This window comes from Anabrus simplex, chromosome 6 (genome assembly GCF_040414725.1).
Source record: "Anabrus simplex isolate iqAnaSimp1 chromosome 6, ASM4041472v1, whole genome shotgun sequence".
NCBI classification, from domain to species: Eukaryota; Metazoa; Arthropoda; class Insecta; order Orthoptera; family Tettigoniidae; genus Anabrus; species Anabrus simplex.
This window is the reverse complement of record NC_090270.1, coordinates 56,563,781-56,587,439: the sequence shown is the minus strand read 5'-3', so window position 1 is coordinate 56,587,439 and position 23,659 is coordinate 56,563,781.

Below are 23,659 nucleotides of genomic sequence, written 5' to 3'. Positions count from 1 at the left end.
CGAGAACTGGAAGAGATCCAAAGAAAAGCAGCTCGATTTGTTCTGGATGATTTCCGACGAAAGAGTAGCGTTACGAAAATGTTGCGAAGTTTGAGCTGGAAAGACTTGGGATAAAAGAGACGAGCCGCTTGACTAAGTGTTATGTTCAGAGCTGTCGGTTGAGAGATGGTATGGAATAACAGTAGTATACGATTAAGTATAAGTGATGTTTTTAAAAGTAGGAAAGATCACAGTATGATAAAGTTGGAATTCAAGAGGACAAATTCTGGAAAATATTCGTTTATAGGAAGAAGATTTTGGGATTGCAATAAATTTATCCATGTTCAATAAATTTCCAAATTCTTTACATATATTTAAGAAAAGACTAGGTAAACAACAGATAGAGAATCTGCCACTTGGGCCACTACCCTAAATGCAGATCATTGATTGATTGATTGATTGATTGATTGATTGATTGATTGATTGCCCACTTTCAACTTTCAAAAGTCGCATGTCGGAGTGGCTCTGATTAACAGTGTTGATGATGATGATGATGATGATGATGATAATAATAATAATAATAATAATAATAATAATAATAATAATAATAATAATAATACCAGCAAAGCGACCATTTCTTTGTAGGTCATGAACGAGTGGGAGTTGAGATTATTTTAATAATCGTAACCTCGGATATTGTGTTTAGCTCTATGCAAGCCTTCTGTACCCCCTAGGAATTAATTTGGAACTAATTTCTAGTGTAGACTAAGTAAACCCAGGGCAGGTCTATTCAGTTGGCCGCTCGCGGGTCAGACCCCCAAGACTGGCCTCTGTACTAAATACTTCATTGTGTGTAATGAAAACCTACAACCTGTTTTCCAGTCATTGACCGGGTCAGGGATGTAATGAATGAAACATATATAGGCTGTTATTACAATGGGGTCGCCACTTCTAAGGTGATTTATATTAATGAGTGATAAATGCTATGAAATGAGAATGGAGATTGTTGCCGGAATGAAAGATGACAGGGAAAACCGGAGTACCCGGAGAAAAACCTGTCCCGCCTCCGCTTTGTCCAGCACGAATCTCACGGGAATTGAACCACGGTGTCCAGCGGTGAGAGGCCGACGCGCTGCCGTCTGAACCACGGAGGCTCCTTCATTGTGTGTATACAAGTTAATTATTTTAACTATATTTCATCTGAGTCTGCAGAAGTTTTGGAGAAATTGCTGAATTGTCTGAACACAGTCTTTGATAAGGAGTACAAAATGAAGATAAATAAATCCAAAGCAAGTAACGGACTGCAGTTGAATGAAGTCAGGTGATACAGGAAATATTAGATTAGAAAATGAAGTCCTTAACCCTCTACTGCATACTGTTGCCTTTAGGCAACAAATAACTTTTCACCTGTATAAATGGATAAATATTGTAGACAGAGGTAGTTTTACGGCACACCTTCAACTGTACAATCAATTAAACACTTATCCCAGTGATGCCTTGTTTTTTTTTTTTTTTTTTTTTTTACATAACATAAGATAAAATAGCCCTACAACCAAAGATACTCCTTCCACCCCGTCAACATCCACGCGAACCAACCACCGTTTATTTTACGTGGGCCCTCCCCATCACATTACCACAGGCTTCAGGAGTAGTAAAGTAACTAATCATGGCATGAATAAGGAGCACATAAAATGCAGACTAGCAGAAGCATGGAAGGCCTTTCTTAAGAAAAGAAAATTTGCTCATTTCGAACACTGATATAGGAATTAGAAAGACGTTTTTGAAGACTTTCGTCTGGAACGTGGCATTGTATGGAAGTGAATCATGGACGATAACTAGCTCAGAAAGAAAAAAAGAATAGAAGCTTTTGAAATGTGCTATTACAGAAGAATGCTGAAGGTGAGATGTGTAGATCGAATCAGAAATTAAGAGATACTGAATCGAATTGGTGAGAGGAGAAAGTTTTGGCGAAATTTGACGAGAAGAAATAGAATGATACCGGTACGACAAATCTTAAGACAGCCAGGACTTGTTCAGTTGGTTTTTGAGGGAAGTGTAGGCGATAAGACCAATAGGGATAGACCGAAGTATAAATATGACAAGCAGATTAGAGCACATGTAAGATGTAGTAGTTATGTAGAAATGAAAAGGGTGGCATGGAGCGCTGCCTCAAACCAGTCTATGGACTGATGACCCAAACAACACACATACGCTACTCAGTTATTTAAATCGTCTAGCTGTCACTACCTTGTACGACAATACATACCCTCTTATAAAGAGTGAAAATTTGTGGCAAGAAATTGTCAAGAATCCATTCAAATTCGAGGGAATACATTTTTCTGATAAAGGCAAACGGCTTCTACTTCTGATAATTCAAGGCCCTCACCGAGCTCGATAGCTGCAGTCGCTTAAGTGCGGCCAGTATCTAGTATTCGGGAGATAGTAGGTTCCAACCCCACTGTCGGCAGCCCTGAAAATGGTTTTCCGTGGTTTCCCATTTTCACACCAGGAAAATGCTGGGGCTGTACCTTAATTAAGGCCACGGCCGCTTCCTTCCCACTCCTAGCCCTTTCCTGTCCCATCGTCGCCATAAGACCTATCTGTGTCGGTGCGACGTAAAGCAACTAGCAAAAGAAAAAAAAAATTCAAGTCACTCTGCTGTGGGAAATAATTTATCTCTACCGGTAATGATCATCTGCATTGAGCGACCGCTTTCAAGAGGTAGGAATAATTCAATGTTGGATTGATATTGATTCAAACTTATTCCCAAAAGTGAACAAACTTGCATCGTTATTAACAACAGCTATGTTCGGGTCAACGTACGTTTGTGACAGGAGGATTGTCTCAGATTTGTTTTTACATCATACGACTTCGGTTTATGAAGTTTTTTTTGTTTTTTGTTTTTTGCTAGTTGTTTTACGTCGCACTGACACAGATAGGTCTTATGGCGACGATGGGACAGGAAAGGGCTAGGAGTGGGAAGGAAGCGGCCGTGACCTTAATTAAGGTACAGCCCCAGCATTTGCCTGGCGTGAAAATGGGAAATCACGGAAAACCATCTTCAGGGCTGCCGGCAGTGGGGTTCGAACCTACTATCTCCCGAGTTTATGAAGTCAGTAACGGACAAAAAGTGCCACTTTTCACGTTCGGTAGTTACACACTTATATGTGTATTTTGTAGCTATGCAATTTACATACTTTCTTGTGTTTAATTACAGTAAAATTGCATGGTATTTCTACATTATTACCACTTAAAGTAAAATCTAAGCATTGTCTTCCAAATCACGAAGTATCAGCCAGTCATTGAATCAATCAATGAATTAATCATCATTTGATCTGCATTTAGGTCTATCATTCAGATAGCAGATTCCCTATTAATGTATTGTTTACCTAGTCTTTTCTTAAATGATTTCAACTAAATTGGAAATTTGTCGGAACAGTTTGTTTGATAAATTATTCCAATCATTAACTCCTCTAACTATAAATTAATATGTTCCTCAATTTATCTTCCTAAATTCCAACTTTGTCTTCATATAATGATCTTTCCTGCCTTTAAAATTGTATTCCACGCCATCGGCCCGCTAATCTTTATTATAACTTTTCAATGCGGCCGATGGGAAAACTAATTGAGTAGTCCTACCTCCAGAAATTGAAGCCTCGTTTCTTAATTTTGCCATTTCCTAACGAGGAATCGAATCCACGTCGTTGCTGACTTCTCACCAAGCCAGCTGCAGTTCGTATCTCGACCAGTGCATGTAGGACTTGTGAAATGGAAGTCCCCTGACTTGGTCACGATACCAGCAGTCACGTAACATTACAAACTTGTTCGCTTTATAAAAATAATAGACATGTTTAATTTATTTAGGTTATTCCAGTTAATTATGGAGTCAGCGTATTTCATTTTGTTTTAACCCGAGGATTATAGGACGGTTGCCCTTTCTGACTCCATTTAGTTTTTCGGGTGAAGACACTGCATTGCTGTCTACCGGAGTATGAACCTCCGTCTCCTGTATGGAAAACTAACAGCTTAGCATCTGCACTAATGACGCTCTCAATAATACAAGTCTTTTTTTCAAGTTCCAGACACTCGAACTACGCTGTCAATTTTGGAGTTTTGTTTACACGATGTCATTACGTCATCCATGAATGTTACGAAAAGAAGCGGGTTGTGGTACGCCCTTGTTTCAGTCCTAACCAGGGGCATAACTTTAGGGCCTGCAGGCCCCACAATGCAGGCGAGCTCAGGCCTTTAGGAGGCAAAAAAAAAAAAAAAATTAAAATACTGTCTGTATCTAGCCTAATGTTACTCTGCACGGAAATAATCAGGGCGGTTTTGTAGAATCAGTCGAAGTAGTTGTTTATTTATTTTATTTTTTTATTTACAATTTGTACGTAGATGAATTGCCACCTGGTTGCATCTAGCAGCAGTTTTAACTCGGCACATCTGTAAACAATGCCCTTGCCATCTCTCGCAACACCGCGACATGCTTCCTACCAAATTATTGAAATATAATTACAACAATGAAATTTGATACCAAAATATCAAAGAAAATCATACTTTTTTGATGTGTAGTGCACCTGAGATTGTATTATGCCCAAATTTTTCTGAACATTTAACTTTTGACATACATTTATTAGAAAACAATGTGTAATGCCAATAAGAGGTTGATGTAGTAGCAGTCGGTCAACTCAGTTTCGAACGAGCTGTCTCTGATTTGATATTTTTCAAACGCAGACGAAGAATACATCCACGGCATCCCCTGCCTGTCGTAAGGGGTGACCAAGGGATGATTGTATTAGAACCATGAAACTACTTGTGATTAGTACTATCACGCGGGGAACACCATGCGTCGCCTTTACTTGCAAGTAGTACCACTGTGTTAGATACACAATAGGTTTCTGTTTGTAGCAACAGAAGGCGAGTATGTATGGGTTTTCCAGTACCCGTGATTAGTACCATTGTGAGATACACCACAGGTCTGCATTACCCGTGCGACGTGCATTACTTGTGAGTAGTACCATAATGTCTGGAACACCGCGAGTCCACGCCACTTTTGATTAGTACCGCAACATGACAAATACCATGGTTCTACTTTACTAGCGATAAGTACCATTATAAGGGATCCTTGAGCTGGATTTTGGACCCCTATAGACAACAAGCATTCTCGATTCAGAGTTGTGCTTTAGAAGCAGTCCCTTTGGTCAGTTATTGTTTACGATAGTTGCTGGATCGGATCCACTGATTGTTTTCATTTCATATCCATCCATTCATTCTTCATCATCTCATTTTTTATTCTGGTCAGTGGATGATTTTGAACTTTTAAATTGTAAATGCATTTCATACCATTAGGGACCGATGACCTAGATGTTAGGCCCCTTTAAACAACAAACATCATCATGTTCTCTTAGCCGTTAAACCACGGAGGCAGTCAAATAAAACCAATTAAACATTATTTTTAATAATCCGACGATAACTTGACATTATATTGCATTTCTTCTACCTGCTGTAATTAAATTTATATTAGTCATTCATAGGTTTTTACGTTTTATTTGAGGCGGGGGGGGGGCAATTTTTATTTTGACAGGTGGGCTCGTATCGCATTTGTTCGCCCCTGACTCCTAACTCAGTCTCTTTACTCATTCCTTGGTGTGATCGCTGTCCAACTTGGCTGCTAGAACGTAGCTCAATAATTGCTCAGCCTGCTGCTTCTATCGGAATGCTGAACGGACGATTTCCTAACGCCGTGTAATTAATAGTAGGCTATTTGGGCTAATACACAGTGCTCTTGTTTGTGGACTGCATTTACTCAACTGATAATCATGAGCTGGTCCATCCTTACGATGATGAGGATCTCTTTAAATTAATGGATCTACTCCTTGGGCGCAGCTGTGCATGTGCATCTAGTAAACCCTCATCTTTTCCTGAACTACCCATTTGCAGCTGGTTAAGCAGTGTTATAATTACTTCCATCAGCCATAGTGATTTAAATGGTAGAGCCCTGGCTTTGTGAACCCAAAATAGTGGGTTCGATTGCAGCCTTACTGGTGTTATTTGAAGATGCTCAAATAGAACAGCCTCGTGTTTGTAGATTTTCCGGCACGAAGTTCTTTCGAGGAAAAACCCTAAAAATTGGTTAGTGGGACGTACCAGTAACTGTACGTACCCCATGAAATGAAATGGCGTAGGCCCATAACTAGAGGCATGATTTTTCGCATTAATTTTGTTCGATTTTGTGAAAAGGAAACAGTTTTGCGCGTTATTTCGTGAAATTGGGCTGACCCCATCGCTTTAATTCTCTCTTAAAGTAATTCATGAAAAGTTTAATTGGTGAGATTTGTGATTTATTTATATTAATAAACTAATGTTATTTGTTTTTCGTCCCACTAACTACTTTTACGGTTTTCGGAGACGCCGAGGTGCCGGAATTTAGTCCCGCAGGAGTTATTTTAGGTGCCAGTAAATCTACCGACAAGAGGCTGACGTATTTGAGCACCTTCAAATACCACCGAACTGAGCCAGGATCGAATCTATCAAGTTGGGGTCAGAAGGCGCCTCAACCATCTGAGCCACCGAGCCCGGCGAATTATTTATGTGAAAGATAAATAAAGAGAAGCAATATTGATAATCATTCATTATTCCTTATGTAATCTTGATTAGAATTATAATGCAGCCCTAATCAAGATTACATAACGAATTCCTCTTTCACCGCATATAGCCATACATTAAGATATTTTATAGAAGAGATACTTCTGTTGAAATGAGAAATCCTTTTTCTTTCTTCTGTTTCCCTTCACACACGTGATATTGGAATACAATTTCAAGATTGTTATTTTCCATGAATTTCGCTACATTTTCGAACTTACCGCAAAATAAGTAAATTACGGTTTAAACTGCCATTGTCGCTTTAATTCGCTGTAATTGTCGAAAACAAAATCACTAATTATAACCAGAACCACATGATTCGTTAAGATATTTCAAAATCGCTACAAAATATTTTTTGTTGCGTTTATCGTCAATGCGAAAAAATCATGCCTCTACCTGTAGCTTTTAGTACCGAGAGTGACCGAGGACATGTTCGCCTCTCCAAGTGCGGGTCTTTTGCGTCGTGAGGAGAATGAAATGATGATGGAGACGGCACATACACCCAGCCCCCGGGGCAGCGAAATTAACCAGTGATGGTTAAAATTCCCGACCCTGCCTGGAATCGAACCCGGGACCCCTGTAACCGAAGGCCAGCACGTTAACCATTTAGCCAAGGAACCGAACCTCATAGGTAGTGATGGGGTAATCGAATACTTTTAATATTCGAATAACCTCCGTCCGATTGTATAAATAATCGAATTAGTTTCGAATATCATTCAGTTGTATCATATAGAATATTCGGATGTGTCATGAATCAATTTTTCGGTTTAAGTGTGTCAGGTGGATAATCGATTGAAATAAGCGAATAGATGAACTCTTGTGAAAAATAGAATTACGCCTTCTTTCCAAACGTATCTCCAAATGTTGAAACTACATGAGTGAATTAACTGTTTTGATGATGATGCTTGTTGTTTTAAGGGGCTTAACATCGAAGGTCATCGGCCCAATTAACTGTTTTAATAACATCACTTTTCATTCTATTATTTCGAAAGCATTCACTATTCAATCGCCTAATTCATTCGAATGCAGACCCGAATGAATAATCGAAAAAAGCAATCGAATGGAAAAATTCACTATTCGATTGCCTCATTGATTCGAATGGAGTTTCGGATGGATAATCAAAAATAATCGAAAAATAATAGAATGGAAAAATTCGTTGTTCGATTGCCTCATTCAATCGAATGAATAATCGAAAAATAATCGAATGGGAAATATAATTGAATAATCAAATAAAATGAAATAATCGAATAAGCGATTATTTTGTATTCGATTATCCCATCACTACTCATAGGGAATACTCTGAGTACTATAGCTCATTCCATGTTGAGAAAACAGTATTGCTCTTTTGACAACAGGGTTGCCATATCGAACGGCTCTGCTCAACGCCTTCACAGGAAAACGGCGGCACATAAATTTGTGAAATTTAATATTTAAGTTCAAGATAAAAAGCGGAAGAAACTAAGCTACAAATTAATTGTATGAACTAGAGGGTACGGGAGGTTTTACAGGGTCTATTCTTGGTTTGTACAGAATCAGAGGTAAAGTACGGCGCACACAAAACCTTAGCATTGAAGTGTGAGGTAAATTGGGGGAGAAAATAGACGAATAATTTTTATGGGCTCGAGGGGTCAGGGATGCATGTAATTACATTTGATAACTTTCACCAGGGAATAAAGGATAGAAAACAGAAGCTTCAAATAAACAAATGACTACAAAAGATCACAGTATTAATGTTAAAGAAAGAAATCACACACGTAGGCTTATCGCATAACTCTCTCTCAACACAAGACAATTACGCACTGATTTAAAGCCTAAAAACACACACGCAACAAATAAATACTGTAGATGACTTCACTACAGAAGTGACCTGCCGGCGGTTCACAGAGTGAGGGACAATACGAGGCTTGTACCAGAGCAATACAGAAGAAGGTAAATGAAGGAAGACAACGAAGCGATGGCTGTTCCCGCCATTGCGCGTCCTTCCTACAAATGTATTTATGAAAAAGAAAAGGTTACGTAGTTATTTTTAATAAATCACGGGCATACATTTCTCTTCCTTCTTATCTATCTTTCATAATACATTACAAAGTACAGTGTAATACCCCTTATTCCCGAGGAATTGTGGGTGTCTCAGAGGGGGTGCGTTCACTCCTTGTAGGTTCATAAGAGCAATACTGTTTTCTTAACGTGGAATGATCTATAGGTGTTAATATAACGAAAGATCTTCATTGATGTAATCACATGGATGAGGTTGTAAATACGTGTTACAGATCTCTTCATGTGGTTATGAGGGTATTTAGGGATTGTGTAGGGCATCTAAGTCACTGGTAAGGAGTTTGGTTTCATTGTATGTGACCCTCACCAGGATTACCTGATTCGAGAACTGGATAAAGATTCAAAGGAAAGCAGCACGATTTGTTCCGGGCTATTTCAGACAAAAGAGCAGTGTTATGAAAATATTCCCAACTTCGGGTTGGAAGCATTTGGGAGGAAGGTGGTGAGCTTCTCGATTAAGCGGTATATTCCGAGCTGTCAGTGGAGAGTCGCCGTGGAATGACATTAGTAGACGAATAAGCTTGAGTGAGTTTTTAAAAATAGGAAAGATCAAAATATGAAGATAAAGTTGGAATTCGAAATTAAGGAAAGATTAGGATAGCAGTTGATAGGGAATCTAAATGTAGATCAGTTGTAAATGCATTAACTACAAACCCACTGCAAATTATTATGTATGGGCTGTCTGGCCTATGCGGTAAAGGGGAGTTCGGTTCACCCGCAACGACGTGGATTCGATTCCCCGTGAAAAAGTCGAAAGTTTTATGAAACGACATTTCCACTTCCGGAGGTGCTCATGGTCCTGAGGTTCACTCACCAAAAATGAGTACGAAGTTAATCTTGGAGGCAAAGGTGTACGGGCGTAGAGCTAACCACTCTATCCCCACCAGGTGCCGAGGTTACGGATAGTGGAAGCCTTTACCTGCCGCCCTTCCAGAGTCCTCCATGGGTTGTACGGACATGACTTTGCCTTTTACTTTTTAAAATTATTATGTGATATTAATAAAAACATTATTGTCCGCGCTTTTTCTTTCACAATTTGTTCTACGTCGCATCGACACAGATAGGTCTTATGGCAACGATGATATAGGAAAAGGCTAGGAATGGAAAAGAAGCGGCCGTGGCCTTGATTAAGGTGCAGCCCCAGCATTTCCCTGGTGTGAAAATGGGAAACTACGAGAAAGCCATCTTCAGGGCTGTCGACAGGGGGTGTTCAAACCTACTTTCTCCCGAATGTAAGCTCACAGCGGCGTGACCTTAACCGCACGGCCAACTCACTCGGTTTGTCCGAGCTCAATCCCTTAGTAGTTCGTATAGTGGGCAATTGAAAGTCCCTTCAAAAAGGAGCGATTAAACTTGGGATATAAAATATATTGCCTTTTGTCGCTTCATTGTTGCAAAGAACGTATTCTCCGCGTCATGTTTTCTTAAAACTGTTTTAAATTTTCAGTTTTTTTTAAATTTACCCAACATTTTTTGTTTCTGTTTAATGTTAAAATAATTAGAACTTCAGCTGCTCTTCGGTTTCAGACTTTTTTTTTCAAATAACTACTTTTCCAGTCCCTTGTGATGTTTTCTTCATGCTCAACCCCCCACGTGAATAGAGGACCTACCTCTGACCTTCCGTAACATTGATTTCCAAAACAGCTGTCTCGGTGAGTTTGATATACATGGTAATGCGTGTTCCATATTTCAAAGGCTGATCTCATGCAGGAGGTGGAAGACCTTCACCACTCCTCTTCGTCTCATTATCCAGTACAAACCACGTCACTTATATTTTAATGCACAGCCTGTTTTACTTGCAGTCTCTCGGCGTGTAACGAGCTGGGTAGGGTTTATCTCTAGACTGTTCATTAATGCACTGGTTTCCAGAGCCGCGTCGTGCCGGAGAAGAGCTCTTTTTTCCTTGAAGTTACAGCGGATTGTTGGTGAAGTTTGAAATGCCGAAAAAACTATATTACAACCCTCTTGACTCTAATCACAGAAAAGAGAGTTCCGATTTTTCGAAGTAGGATTTATATTGGGGAGGAAAAACGGAAGAGGCTTGACCTCACTGGAGTCCAATTACATTTCCATTAGCATCCCTGCAGATCCAATTTAAAATCGGTTAAATAATGGAAAAATATACACATTTATTTTATACGATTAATACTTTGAAAGTAAATATGTACAAAATGTTGTACTGTCAATTTGCCAACAACACACGTTGCGGTAATTTTTCATAGTGTGGAACTTGCGTAAGCACTTGTTGGAATTAAGTCCTGTGTTCCTTGACATTTCCGTTCTACCCCGTTTCACTAGCCCACCTCCTGTCATACTAGAGGCTTATGCTCGTCGGGGTTCTTGGGCGTCAATGGCTGAGTTTTAATACATTTTGTCGGGTAAACACCAAGTGTGTATTTTACATGCTGACATCATACGACATGGAATGTCGATCCTTCAAACATCAGACTACCTCTGCTGGGATTGAACCCGCTATGTTGGGATCCGAGGGCCGACCTAATGTCAGGGTCGAGGACGTGTAGCTTGTTGGCGTGTTTCAGGGAACGGATACAGCCCCTGAGACAGGCATAATCTGTACGTATGAGCTGATCACGTGGTTATTCTCCAGTTGTGGTTCAGAGTTTGGTCACTTAACTGTCGTGTTCCAACTTTCCAATTTAGAGGTAAACAATAGGTCTTGGGACACCAGAGTGCCAGAATTTGCCCCAGAAATTTGTTTTTAAGACCGAGTCTGTCGTATTTAAGTACTCTTAACTGCTAAGTGATTCTCCTCGCAATCTTCAGCGTATGAGGCGTACACAGTATACAGTCAGCACCTTCAAGCTAACAAGTATTGTGCCTTACAGCTGCTATATCAAACACATGTGAATGGGTTTAAAATATAGGTCATGGTTTATGAGAACAGTATTCATGTTTAATAATGCCACTCCCATGAATTCTTCTGCACATTCCAGCACGCCCTCCGGTATATTCTGTAGCAATATCAGTCGTATGGTGTATGCAACTATGATGATGATGAAGAAGAAGAAGGAGACTATTCCTAATTTTCATTTTGTCCTGTCCTAGATGCTAACGCCGTTTCTTAGGCGTCGGAGTACTTTAGTGTTACGCATTCTGTCAACCCATGATATCCTGAGGAGGCGTCGATAGCACCACATCTCAAAGGATCGAAGTTTTACGTGATGCTCTCTGTTAGTATTCAAGTCTCGGCACTATATAGTAAGACAAAAAATACATAACACCGAAGTAAGCAGAGACGGAGATTGATCTTAAAGTCCTTGTTACAGAGAAGTTTGCTCATTCTCGTGAATGCAGTCCATGCCTATTCAGTCCGGGCCTAATTTCAATATCATTGCTCAAGCTGTGCTTAAGTACGCTGCCGAAAGGCCATGGAGGACGTGAAAATGAAAGAAATCCTAGGCCTAACAAAACGTTTTCCATTGGTATTGTAAGAGAACGAGAGTCTCTCAGAGAAGGTCGGATATGAAAGATGAAGCTGAAGAGCCTGACACAAGCCAGTGGAAGCAATGCAGGGCTTGTGTACTGGAGGAGTGTCAAACTGGTGTGCGGGCCATATAACCTAATCAAGAGAGCACAGCGATCCATCGATCGAGACAAGAAAATGTAACTAAATGTGGTACGCAAATAATAATATAATACAAATAAAATAATTGCAAGAATAGACGTACACTCTGTGAGCATGCAATTTAAAAAGTTTATGGAGGAATAATTAAGAGAGATCAGATTATTTTTGCACCGTTCCCGCGTCCAGGTCGGGCAGCAAAGAAATCCTGACTAGCTCATTTCATAATCAATTATCAATCAAGAATCTATTTTTCAGGTCGTAGGCCCCGAGAGTAAAGACAATGGGTACGCTAGACGGCTAAATTCTCACAAAATCAGTCTGGTGAACGCCTCCATCTCGCGAATTGATCCATAACGCTTCATAAAGTTCAATCATACTTAATCTAAAATGTATATAAGTATTTACTTATCCTAAGATATCTTACAAAAGTGAATAAGTTTATTTAATATCATTTTATTAAATTAAATAATCTTTAATTAAATAGAAATTTGAATAATTTGTTGAAATCATACTATTTCCTCTCCTAAATTAGCTAATTAATATAGAAAAATGTTCAAAGATCTTTGACATAAATGAATGTTGACTATATACAATGTTTCTGTTCGAAAGTAGAAAATAATCTTGAGGTGCTTCATAATTATGTCATATTAAATTAAAATCACGTTCAATTTATTCATTTTTGTCTGCTTGAACACGAAACAATTCCCTAAATTCTCTTTCTAAAAATTATAATATTTTTGCAGATCTATCCAGAAATTATCAGCCTATTTGCCTGCATCTAGCTATTTATTTTATAATCATGCTTCATATCATCATCATTAATCGTTGGTATAAGAAAAACATTACTGTTCTTATTTATTTTTCGAGGATTTCAGATTCAGTGGCTTCCATGTTCGGAATTACGAGGAAGGAAAGAATAATTGATCAACATTATTAAATTTTAAAATAATTTAAAATTACCATTACTAATCATTCATGTAGATTATTTACCTAAAATAAAAATAAATTCCAAAATCAAGTTAAGTGCCAATTATGTATATCATGTGCAACATGTTAGCGTGTCACCAATTACTTATAACACCTTATTCAACATCATTACTGAAAAATATGTGGTCTGCCATTTAAGAAGACTAATAACCAGTATCTTCATCATCTAGTTACGGGCAACCTCTTCAATAATATTATTGAAATAACTAACTAAGCATTCTGGCTCTATTTATTACAATAAACATGACTGTGGTCCAGAATTCTGGTTAATGTGGGCTAATTCTACTCAATCTTCCCTATATGGATTCATTTCGATGATCTACCAGTGCCTATCCGACATATATAAACTATATGGATCATATTTAATGCTGGATGTGGAATACCGAAGGATTAATATATGTTATGGAATTAAATATATGCATTTTTAATCTTAAATCGCGTCAGCTAACTTAATATCACCATTAAAATACATCCATCTCTTTCCTCTCGACGAAATAATAATCACCACCATCATTACTCTTCTTATACAACCATTCTTCACATATATATCATCTGTTTCATATCTTCGCATCGTATCTCTTCCTCCATTTCAATAACCCTTATACATGCATGCATAACTATCATTTATCCACTTAAATATTCCATTTTCTTCTCAATTCTCTTCGGATTCATTTCATATTGCCCATATGTCTTCTTATCACCCAACTATAACCGGTATGTTGCACCGTACCACCTTCATTTTGTAATATAATACCCTAACTTAATCATAACATTAACCACACTGTCGGTATACTACTCGCAATTGAAGTAAATTAACCTCTTATTTATCATAGACAGCATTACGAACCCATAATTAGGTTACCACTGATCTAATACATCCTAGCCAAGGAATTGTCATTTTTAGTTAGATGACTACCTATTATCCTCTTACGTCGTTATATGTACGCGATTTCACATAATTATAAGCTCACTCTTCTCGAACTAAATCAATGATAGCACTGCACCATTATATATTAAACACAATTGGAAAATGGCACTTTTCAAAACAAACTATTTAATTTACTTACTGCAAAGGAATATTAATAGACTTACCTTTTCTTCCCCGTATTCCCTCGATGTTGTGTCCAGATGTATTAGGACATCTAGTTAGGTATGCCTTCTACATCGTACCGGTCTCTGGGAACATATGGACTGGCCATCCATCCTCCGTTGACTTCGGGTCACCGTCACCGCATAGTCAGCCTTGGTCTTCTTAGTGCATGATGCTGGACATCTCTTGCGCAGTTAGGACAAAAATATAGACAGATATGGTCAGTTTCGTCATCTTAGTATACTCAAAGCTTCCTAATACTCATAAACGTATTGAACAGAATGCTTATTTCAATTAAATCTAGCTAACGACTTCCAGACTACCAATATGCCTACCAGATTCTCAATTATATAATTTGCTTTAGGTTTCTATATATTTTTTTCAATTCCTGTAGCTTTTATATTTTCTTGCTAGCGACTTAGAATGATATCTGCTGTTCTTGCTTGGTGTCTTGTGACGTAGTCTGTTACGTAACGTTTCCCAATAAGTATTTCAATTTCTCGGTTTGTTAATATGCGATTCTACGCGATACTCATGTAGCCTTGCTCTTTTCTCTTGATATTATGCCAAATTCTTTTCTATTCGAGCTTTCTGTTAACAATAACGTCTTCTTCACGTAGCAATATCGTCCCGTGCGTTTATTTCTTCTGGAATTTTTTACTGTATATAATAATAATAATAATCTAATGCCATCGGACATCTTAAGAACTGCAAAGCACCCGGGGAAGATGGCATCATTGCGGAAGCTCTAAAAGCAGGTGAAAATAAGATCACAGAGGCCATACACCAGATCTTGATCGATTGCTGGGAGACTGGCAGTATCCCTGATGACTGGAAATCAGCTATCATACACCCTTTACATAAAAAAGGTGACCACAGTGATGTCAACAACTACCGAGGGATATCTCTGCTGTCAGTAGCATACAAAGTGCTGTCAAGGATTTTACTGGACAATGTAGAAAGCCAATGTGATCGAACGATTGGTGAATATCAAGGAGGATTTCGGCGGGGACGGTCTTGTACCGAGCAGATCTTCAACCTAAAAACCATTCTCCAACTAAAACAAGTAAGGAGTATGAACATCGCTGTGGTTTTCGTTGACTTTAAAAAAGCTTATGATTCCATCGACCGCCAGACACTCTTCTCCGTACTGCAAGAACGAGGTGTTGATTACAACACACGCACCCTCATCCAACAGACTCTTACGGATACAACATCTAAGGTGAAGTTCAGGGGAGAACTATCTCGGACTTCCAAGATAAAAACTGGAGTACGGCAGGGTGATGGCCTCTCACCCATTCTGTTTAATCTAGTGCTTGTTTAATCTAGTCATCAAGAACTGGGAATGTACACTGAGGAATCTAGAAATCAAACCAGTTGCCATTGGAGCCGGGACTCGAAAGATTGAGATCAGGTGCCTAGCATTCGCAGATGACATTGCAATCCTAACCAACAATTCTAAGGATGCTGTCATTGCTATTGAAGCCCTGCACGAGATAGCGGTGAAGGCTGGATTACACATATTGTACGACAAAACTAAGTACTTTGAGACTCGGCATCCCGGTAACCCCCCTTTGACGACCATACATGGAACGATTGGGAAAGTCAATCGCTTCCGCTATCTTGGTGAATGGGTCCACCCGAATGGTAGAGACGGTACATCCATCCTAGAAAGGTGTAACAAACTCAATGCAGCGTACCAACTATCCCACAACCATTATAATAAGAGGTGCATTTCGAAAAATGCTAAGATCTGTCATAACAAAACTGTTGTCAGACCACAGTTTTTGTACGCCTCAGAGACCCTCCTGATGAACAAAAAAGGCACCATGGATGATCTAGAGAAAGCCGAAAGACGTATCCTCAGGAAAATTCATGGACCGAGATTGCTCCCAGATGGAACCTACAGACTTAAATCGAACACTGAGCTGTATCGACAGTTAGAATCAGCCAATACCAGCATGCGACGTAGGAGGCTTAAGTTCTATGGACACCTACAACGAATGGACAGCAACAGGCTTACCAAGATCTTTTCTTTGGTTAAAAGCTACAAGACTGGAAGCTTGTGGCTTAATGAAGTACAGAAGGACTTGGATTCGGCTGGGATTTCAGATATTGATATAGAAGATCGTTCCAAATTTTGTGCTATGGTACAGTCTTGGACCCCACCACCTAGAGTTCCTAGAAGTCGGAAGCCCCTTTCACAGGAGAGAAAGGAGAAATTATCAGCAGGGCTCAAGAGATATTGGGAACAAAGAAAAGCATCGAGGAAGAACTAGTCACCAGCGCTCCTTAGTGGGCTTAAATCAATAATAATAATAATCTTGTAAAAATCCCGTATCCTTCATTCTTTTTCACTGCCTTCTTGATACTATTTCTCGGGGTATCCCCGATATGAATACAATCTTCTCGCCATTGACGATTAAATTTGCGTATCGTATAATTTTTCTCGCGGCATTACGTCCATTTTTGTTCCAAGATGTTCATTCATGACAGTGAAATGGCACATTGTTAAGAGAGGATGGGACGGGCTGAGTGGCTCAGACGTTGAGGCGCTGGCCTTCTGGGCCAAATTTGGCAGGTTCGATTCCGGCTCAGCCCGGTGGTATTTGAAGGTGCTCAAATACGTCAGCCTCGTGTCGGTAGATTTACTGGCACGTAAAAGAACTCCTGCGGGACTAAGTTCCGGCACCTCGGCGTCTCCGAAGTCCGGAAAAGTAGTTAGAAGGACGTAAATCAAATAGCATTATTATTAAGAGAGGATGGTTGCTCACTTACCCAGTGAGTTGGTTCACGTAGCTGTGAGCTTGCATTCAGGAGATGGCGGGTTCGAAACCCCCTCTTATTTTCCAACCATAGCCCATTCCCATCTTTACATCTGCCGAAAACCTCCCTTGTGTTGTGTTAGGACGGCGTTAAACTAAAGGAAAAAACTACCACATCCAAGAAGAAGAAGAAGAAGAAGAAGACGAGGAAGAGGAGAAAGAAATCCCACGCTGTAATTGTCTTGTTTGTGGTGAGTTGCGACGGAACGTCTCTACTCTACCAGTAGATTACTTGGCTGAGTTTTTAATTAATATTGTCGGGTAACGTCGAATCTTTCACCACAGTTTTTTTATATGCCGACATCGTACGCCGGCCCCGTGGTGTAGGGGTAGCGTGCTTCCCTATTATCCGGAGGCCCTGGGTTCGGTTCCCGGCCAGGTCAGGGAATTTTACCTTGATCTGAGGGCTGGTTCGCGATCTACTCAGCCTACGTGATTACAATTGAGGTGCTATCTGACGGTGAGATGGCGGCCCCGATCTAGGAAGCCAAGAAGAACGGCCGGGAGAATTCGTTGTGCTGACCACACGACACGTCATAATCTGCAGGCCTTGGGGATGAACAGCCGTCGCTTGATAGGCCCTTCGGTTTGGTTCGACATCGTATGGCATGGAGTGCATAAAGCATTTCTGTCTATCCTTAAAGTGTTCGTCGGACCTAAGGAAAGTCAAAGTACGTTTAATAGATTTGAACCCACAACCTTGGGATCTGGAGCCGACACTCTACATCCGATTCACAGAGGGAGAGGAGAAGAAGAAGAAGAAGAAGAAGAAGAAGAAGAAGAAGAAGAAGAAGAAGAAGAAGATGATGATGATGATGATGATGATGATGATGATGATGATGATGAAGAATCAAAGCATCCAGATCAAACCCTTCCTGTATATTTTCCTCTACTGTTGGGTCTGGGTGGTACTCGTTTCTTGTATTTATTCAAGTTTGTCTCGTACGTTAGTTTTCTCTCTTGCTTGTCATTTCGGGATGAGGCGCAAGTCCCTTATCTTTTAGGCGGTACAGGCTACATGTAGATAAAGGATTATGACGTGCCTTGTATTACTCATAGTATTTTCACATTTCAACATTGCTGGAGATGAAGCCAAGATGTAATACGTGTGATACCTGTAGGTGGGGCGACGTCACCGCTGGCACAGTTTCACCCAGTGTGAGGTGGCTTCTCCAATGCGGCCTGCCAAGAGTGACGTCATCGAGGACTACGATTTCACTACGGTGATGCTCGTGGTAGCCATTATTTGTTATTAGTCTGTGAGTTCTCCGATCTTCGTCTCTGTCCCAAGCCTTGCGGCCTCGTGCTAGTTCTTACCCTGACCTGGGCCTGAGTGACAGAAGACATTCACATAAATATGTTTATCTCTGTTATAAGTTATTACTGTCTATTACGTTTGATGTAACCGGTATCTCTGGTGTTTGTTTTGCCGTTATAAATGATAAAGTGCATGTTTGGAACGCAGTGGCGGCAGCTCTTTAAGGGCACCGGGTCATAAGACCCCACCCCTTCCTCTTATAAGATATGAACCTACGTGATATTCGGATTTAAATTATAATTAGGAAACAGTCGTGGCATAAATACAGCCAATTACATGTATCATGTTTCCATTCTGCTAGACCCAGTGCTAAATGCAGCAGCCGGACATAATCCCTCTAAGTTGGACACTTACGGTTCGTTAAAGTCTAGTGGGGTGTCCACTACAGAGTGGGTGTACAGTATTCCAAAAGTATTCTGGCAGTGCAGGAAAGGAAACACTCGGAGCTAGTGTGTACTTTATTTTTTCTATCGCTTTTCCCATACCTGTGGGGTCGCGGGTGCGAACTGTGTCGCACATGTGGATTTGGCCCTATTTTACGGCCGGATACCCTTCCTGACGTCGACCCCTATATGGAGGGATGTAATCACTATTGTGTGTTTCTCTGGTGGTTGGTAGTGTAGCGTGTTGTCTGAATATGAAGAGGAAAGTATTCGGACAAAGACAAACACCCCGGCCGGGATTCGAACCCGGGACCCCTGAACCGAAGGCCTCAACGCCGACCATTTAGCAAAGGAGTCGGACCTAGTGTGTACTCGATACACATAATGTAATAAAAACAGTGGTTCTTCGAATTTATATGCAGTACAGTGCGCTACACTGAATGTCATGCCTACTAAAGCTTTTTAAAAAACCACTACTCTATTGCCATGTTTTATTTTGCATATTGTACTGTACCGTACTCATCCTTTACTGCTTAGCGAAAAAATTAGTCTCAAGACTGTTTTATCTTTCCAGTTTTGTACGTGCTCGTTCTGATTCAATTTTTCTACGTAACCCATTTTTTCAATCATTTCTGGGTGGTTATACAGAAATGCATAACGTTCCGACTCATTAATACACTGGACAGAATTTTTAATACGTAGGTGGCTCCTTGGGGACAAAAACGGTTTCTTCTTCTGAAGACAATCTTTCTTCTGAAGAAACCACTTTTGGTAATTGTTACCGTGTTTTTGTGGTAGTTATGCATGAAAGAAGGTGCTGGGTGGTGAATAGGTCTCAAGCTACTAAAGTGAAATTAATTTTAAAATTTAACAAGGTTATATTTTCTTTTCAAAATTAGGTAACAACAAATAGAACATGTACTTAGTAGCCGAAACACGATTAAAAAAAATACATTTACATAGGTACCCCATTTGGGGCTTCAAAAGTCAGAAACATAATTCTTGAGCAATGAGCCCAACCTTACAATGAACACCATACAACAAAGGGGCCGAAAACCCCCAAACATGCCAGAAACATTTGCTTCCAATTACACCCAAAAGCCTCCTTGAGGCAGAAACACAATTTTCAAGAAAGGGCAACTTCCCCCTAAAATACAAGCCTATCATAGGCCACTCCGAACTCCACCTTTAAGCTGTCCTCAAAGGACATATACACAGGGGTAAAATACCCAACCTACTGAGGTCTGTTAAATGACAAGAAGGTTAATACATGACCTCTAAAATACAATTTGAGAGGAGGCGAACTTGCACTCCTAATACACTTTGCTTAAGACCTACTTGGCACTAGGCCGTTAATACAAGGGCTAATCCCATACTACAGAGGTGACTTAATAGCAATTTACATTACATTACGGAAGAATTGGTTGAGAAAAATAAGTTCACCTCAAGACGATGTGAGTGGGAGCTCGAGAGGGTTAAGCACTCTCTATCCCGATATGTCGTTTTAAAAGAGAATATATGAAAAGAGTAGTTACATTTTAGGAAAAGGTTACATAGTTGAACGCTTAGAACCCGCCCCGAAAGTTAAACTGCTGAGCTAGCAAAGAAAGAAGTAATTAATCGGCCATTACCTTGTTGTTGACCGCTGCCGAAGAAAGAGGCGCTTCCCGCCCCCTGCTATGTACTTAACACACTGAAAGATGGAACAGAAGAGGCCCAGAGACCCAAAAATCAGCAGTTTATATCCTCTCGTGGAAGGTTCTAGGCGTTAGGGGAATGAAAACACCCGCCCACAATTATTTTATTGGCTAGGACCCCGCAACCGATACAATTTGGGGGAAGATACACCAGATTGGTCAGAAATTAATAGAAGAATTTCGGGATTGGATACATTCATAACAAGGGGAAGAAAGGGGTAAATATTGCCAACTTAAACAATGACAGAAAGAAATTTAACAAAGAACAAACTCTTGAAATTAAATTTTCTCCAAAAAAATAGTTCTTTGACTCCGCACTAGGTTGCACTATTGTAGATCTTCAGTAGTGTCCTCTAGAAGAGAAAGTTCACACTTCTTACTTCAAGCGAAACAAAAACACATCAAAAATGACACAGTTCTAAAACTCCAAAATTTACAGGTAGTGACATCTTCTGAGAAGATAGAAAATTAATACCGTCAATAAAGTTCAGACTTCCTCCAGCAGAGGAGTTTCAACAGGCGCACATTTTAAATTAGCGGAGTGGAGGTGTACCGCCCGGTACAGTAATAACAGGAGGAATATCATCGTGGACTTCTAACACATTATCAAAATCACTAACAATCCCAGCATCTCACAATTCACTGCGGAGGACTTAATGGAGACATCTCAATTCATCAGTTAACACATTTCACAATTGTTTCTTTATACACGTCCATCTAAGCACCATGGATCCAACTACAGTTGGGCCCACGAGAGTTGAAGTCTGACGTTTAGCGCTACCGGCGAGAGAAAGTTGACTAACGCTGTTCGAAAATGGTCTGTTGCTATGGCAACGATAACAGCAATGCCACATTTAAGGAAGCTATCGCCACGTGGGTTGGCTTGCTCTCAGTCGCTTTTGTCATATTTTTCGGAGTGGTATTATGTTAGCCGTGTTAGTTGTTGCTGGTTTATGTAGTTATTTGCGTGTTTCATGAATATTATTTTCGTTGTTAGTTAATTCTTTTGTAAGTTAATCAGTGGCTAGTTGTACAGTTCTATTCTCTATTTAACATGCGTATTTGTTGAGGTTATTGTCAGTTTAGTGATTGTGAAATCTCATATTTATCGGCAATGGCGTGTTCTGTCTTAAATGCAGGAATTATTAGCACGAGCTTATAAACTGATCAAAGCTTATTGAATTGCATTTGGCCTACATATTTGATTAAATATTCAGCCTGTATGAAGGGGTGATATGCAGCAGATTGAGGTAACTATGACAACGCAGCATACTTCGTAGTTACCGCTTTCGCGTCACACTCCAACTCTTGTGGGCCCAACCATAATTGCGTCGAGGACACTCCGTGTAAATTCCATTGCATTGTTACACTTATCAGTCAAATTATAGGGAGACCCTCTGTCTTAACATTATTGTTTTTAAATGCTCTTGGAAAGACAGCATTTCCTATGACAACGTTAAAATTGCGTGCATTAAACTATTACAAAACAGTAAAAGAAAATAAAGTTTTGAGCCTGTGCTGTCATTTAATGGTTGTCCGATGTACAGAGGATTTTTTAACATGTAAATGTATAGGGAACTAAACGGTGCATTCAGTTATGTCGAATCAAAAGGGATGTCGAGGCTATGGGGGTGTCCAAAGTGAGGGGTAACACTTTATAAGGAAACCTTTCCGCTACTTTGCCGCTGGGCATGTGGGTGAGGGAGAACACTGCAAACATTACAGGAGCCTCAGTCACAAGCTCGATGTGGGGAGTTCACTGCTGGGACTGTGGGGGACGGGTGGATTGGGGTTTCTAACGGTACTATCTTTTCACCCTGCAGTGGTGTTCGAAGACTGCAAACTCGCTGTTGTAGTCAGTGTGTTAGTAATTGCGAAAGCAAGTGCGAGTGCGGTGTGTAATATTTATAAATCCAACAATTTAATCGTTATATTTAGTAGTTCCTTCGTAAGAATAAAGACAGTCCGAATGATGCTGGCCTTTTTAATTCAGTGTTTATTATTTATCATACAATATACTTAGTGTATTCAGTTGACTCCTCCCGAAGGTATCACCACCTTGACGAAGGCAAAATACATTTTGCCGGGTGTTCGGAGGCTTGCGTGTTCAAATGATCCTGAGAGCTATGCCGGCGGGAGCACACGCTCCTGTAGGGCCACCCAAGCCGGGCAGGTCTAAGGTGATGATCCAGACTAAGAGTGATACCCTGGTCCTCCAGGTTGGGGGTTGGGCGTAGGATTAACTCCCCTGCTTCGTAAAAAGACAACTGTTACGGATACCTTAAGACATACTACAGGAAAAGCGGATAACTTGGTGACGACCCGGCCAGAAAAAAAGGCTTAAAAGAAGGAAAAATATCATAGTAGCAACGTGGAATATAAGGACATTAAAGAGACCTGGCAAGTTGAAGGAATTATGGAATGAACTGAATAATTATGGAGTGAAAGCAGTCTTGCAGGAGTTAAGATGGAAGGGGCAAGGGATGATAATGTCTGGTCAACATATCCTGATGTACAGTGGAGGAGAAGAAGGCAGTAATGGCACTGGATTCCTCATACAAAAGTCTGTAAAGCAAAGTGTGATCAACTTTACTGCAATCAATGATAGGATGTGCTCTTTGAGACTTCGAGCGAAGTTCTTCAATGTTACAATGTTTTGTGTGTATGCCCCTACAGAAGAGGCAGAAGAGGAGGAAAATATGCATTTTACGCCAAATTGGAGGATTAAATTAACAAAGTTCAGAGACATGACGTAAAAATGATCCTTGGAGATCTAAACGCAAAGATTGGAAGAGAAGATGTGTATGAACACATAGTAGGGAAAGAAAGCTTGCACGAAGTCAGTAATGATAATGGTTTGAGACTTAATGACTTTGCGAGTGGGAAGCAGATGATAATCAAAAGTACTTGGCACCCGCGGAAAAACATAAAGGAGACATGGATATCACCAGATGGTGTAACAAGAAATCAAATAGACCATGTTATCATAGACAGGCGGCATGCATCAGACATCATGGATGTTAGAAGTTGTAGAGGTGCTGATGCTGATTCAGACCATTATCTTGTAAGAATAAAATACAGACAAAAAATAGACTTG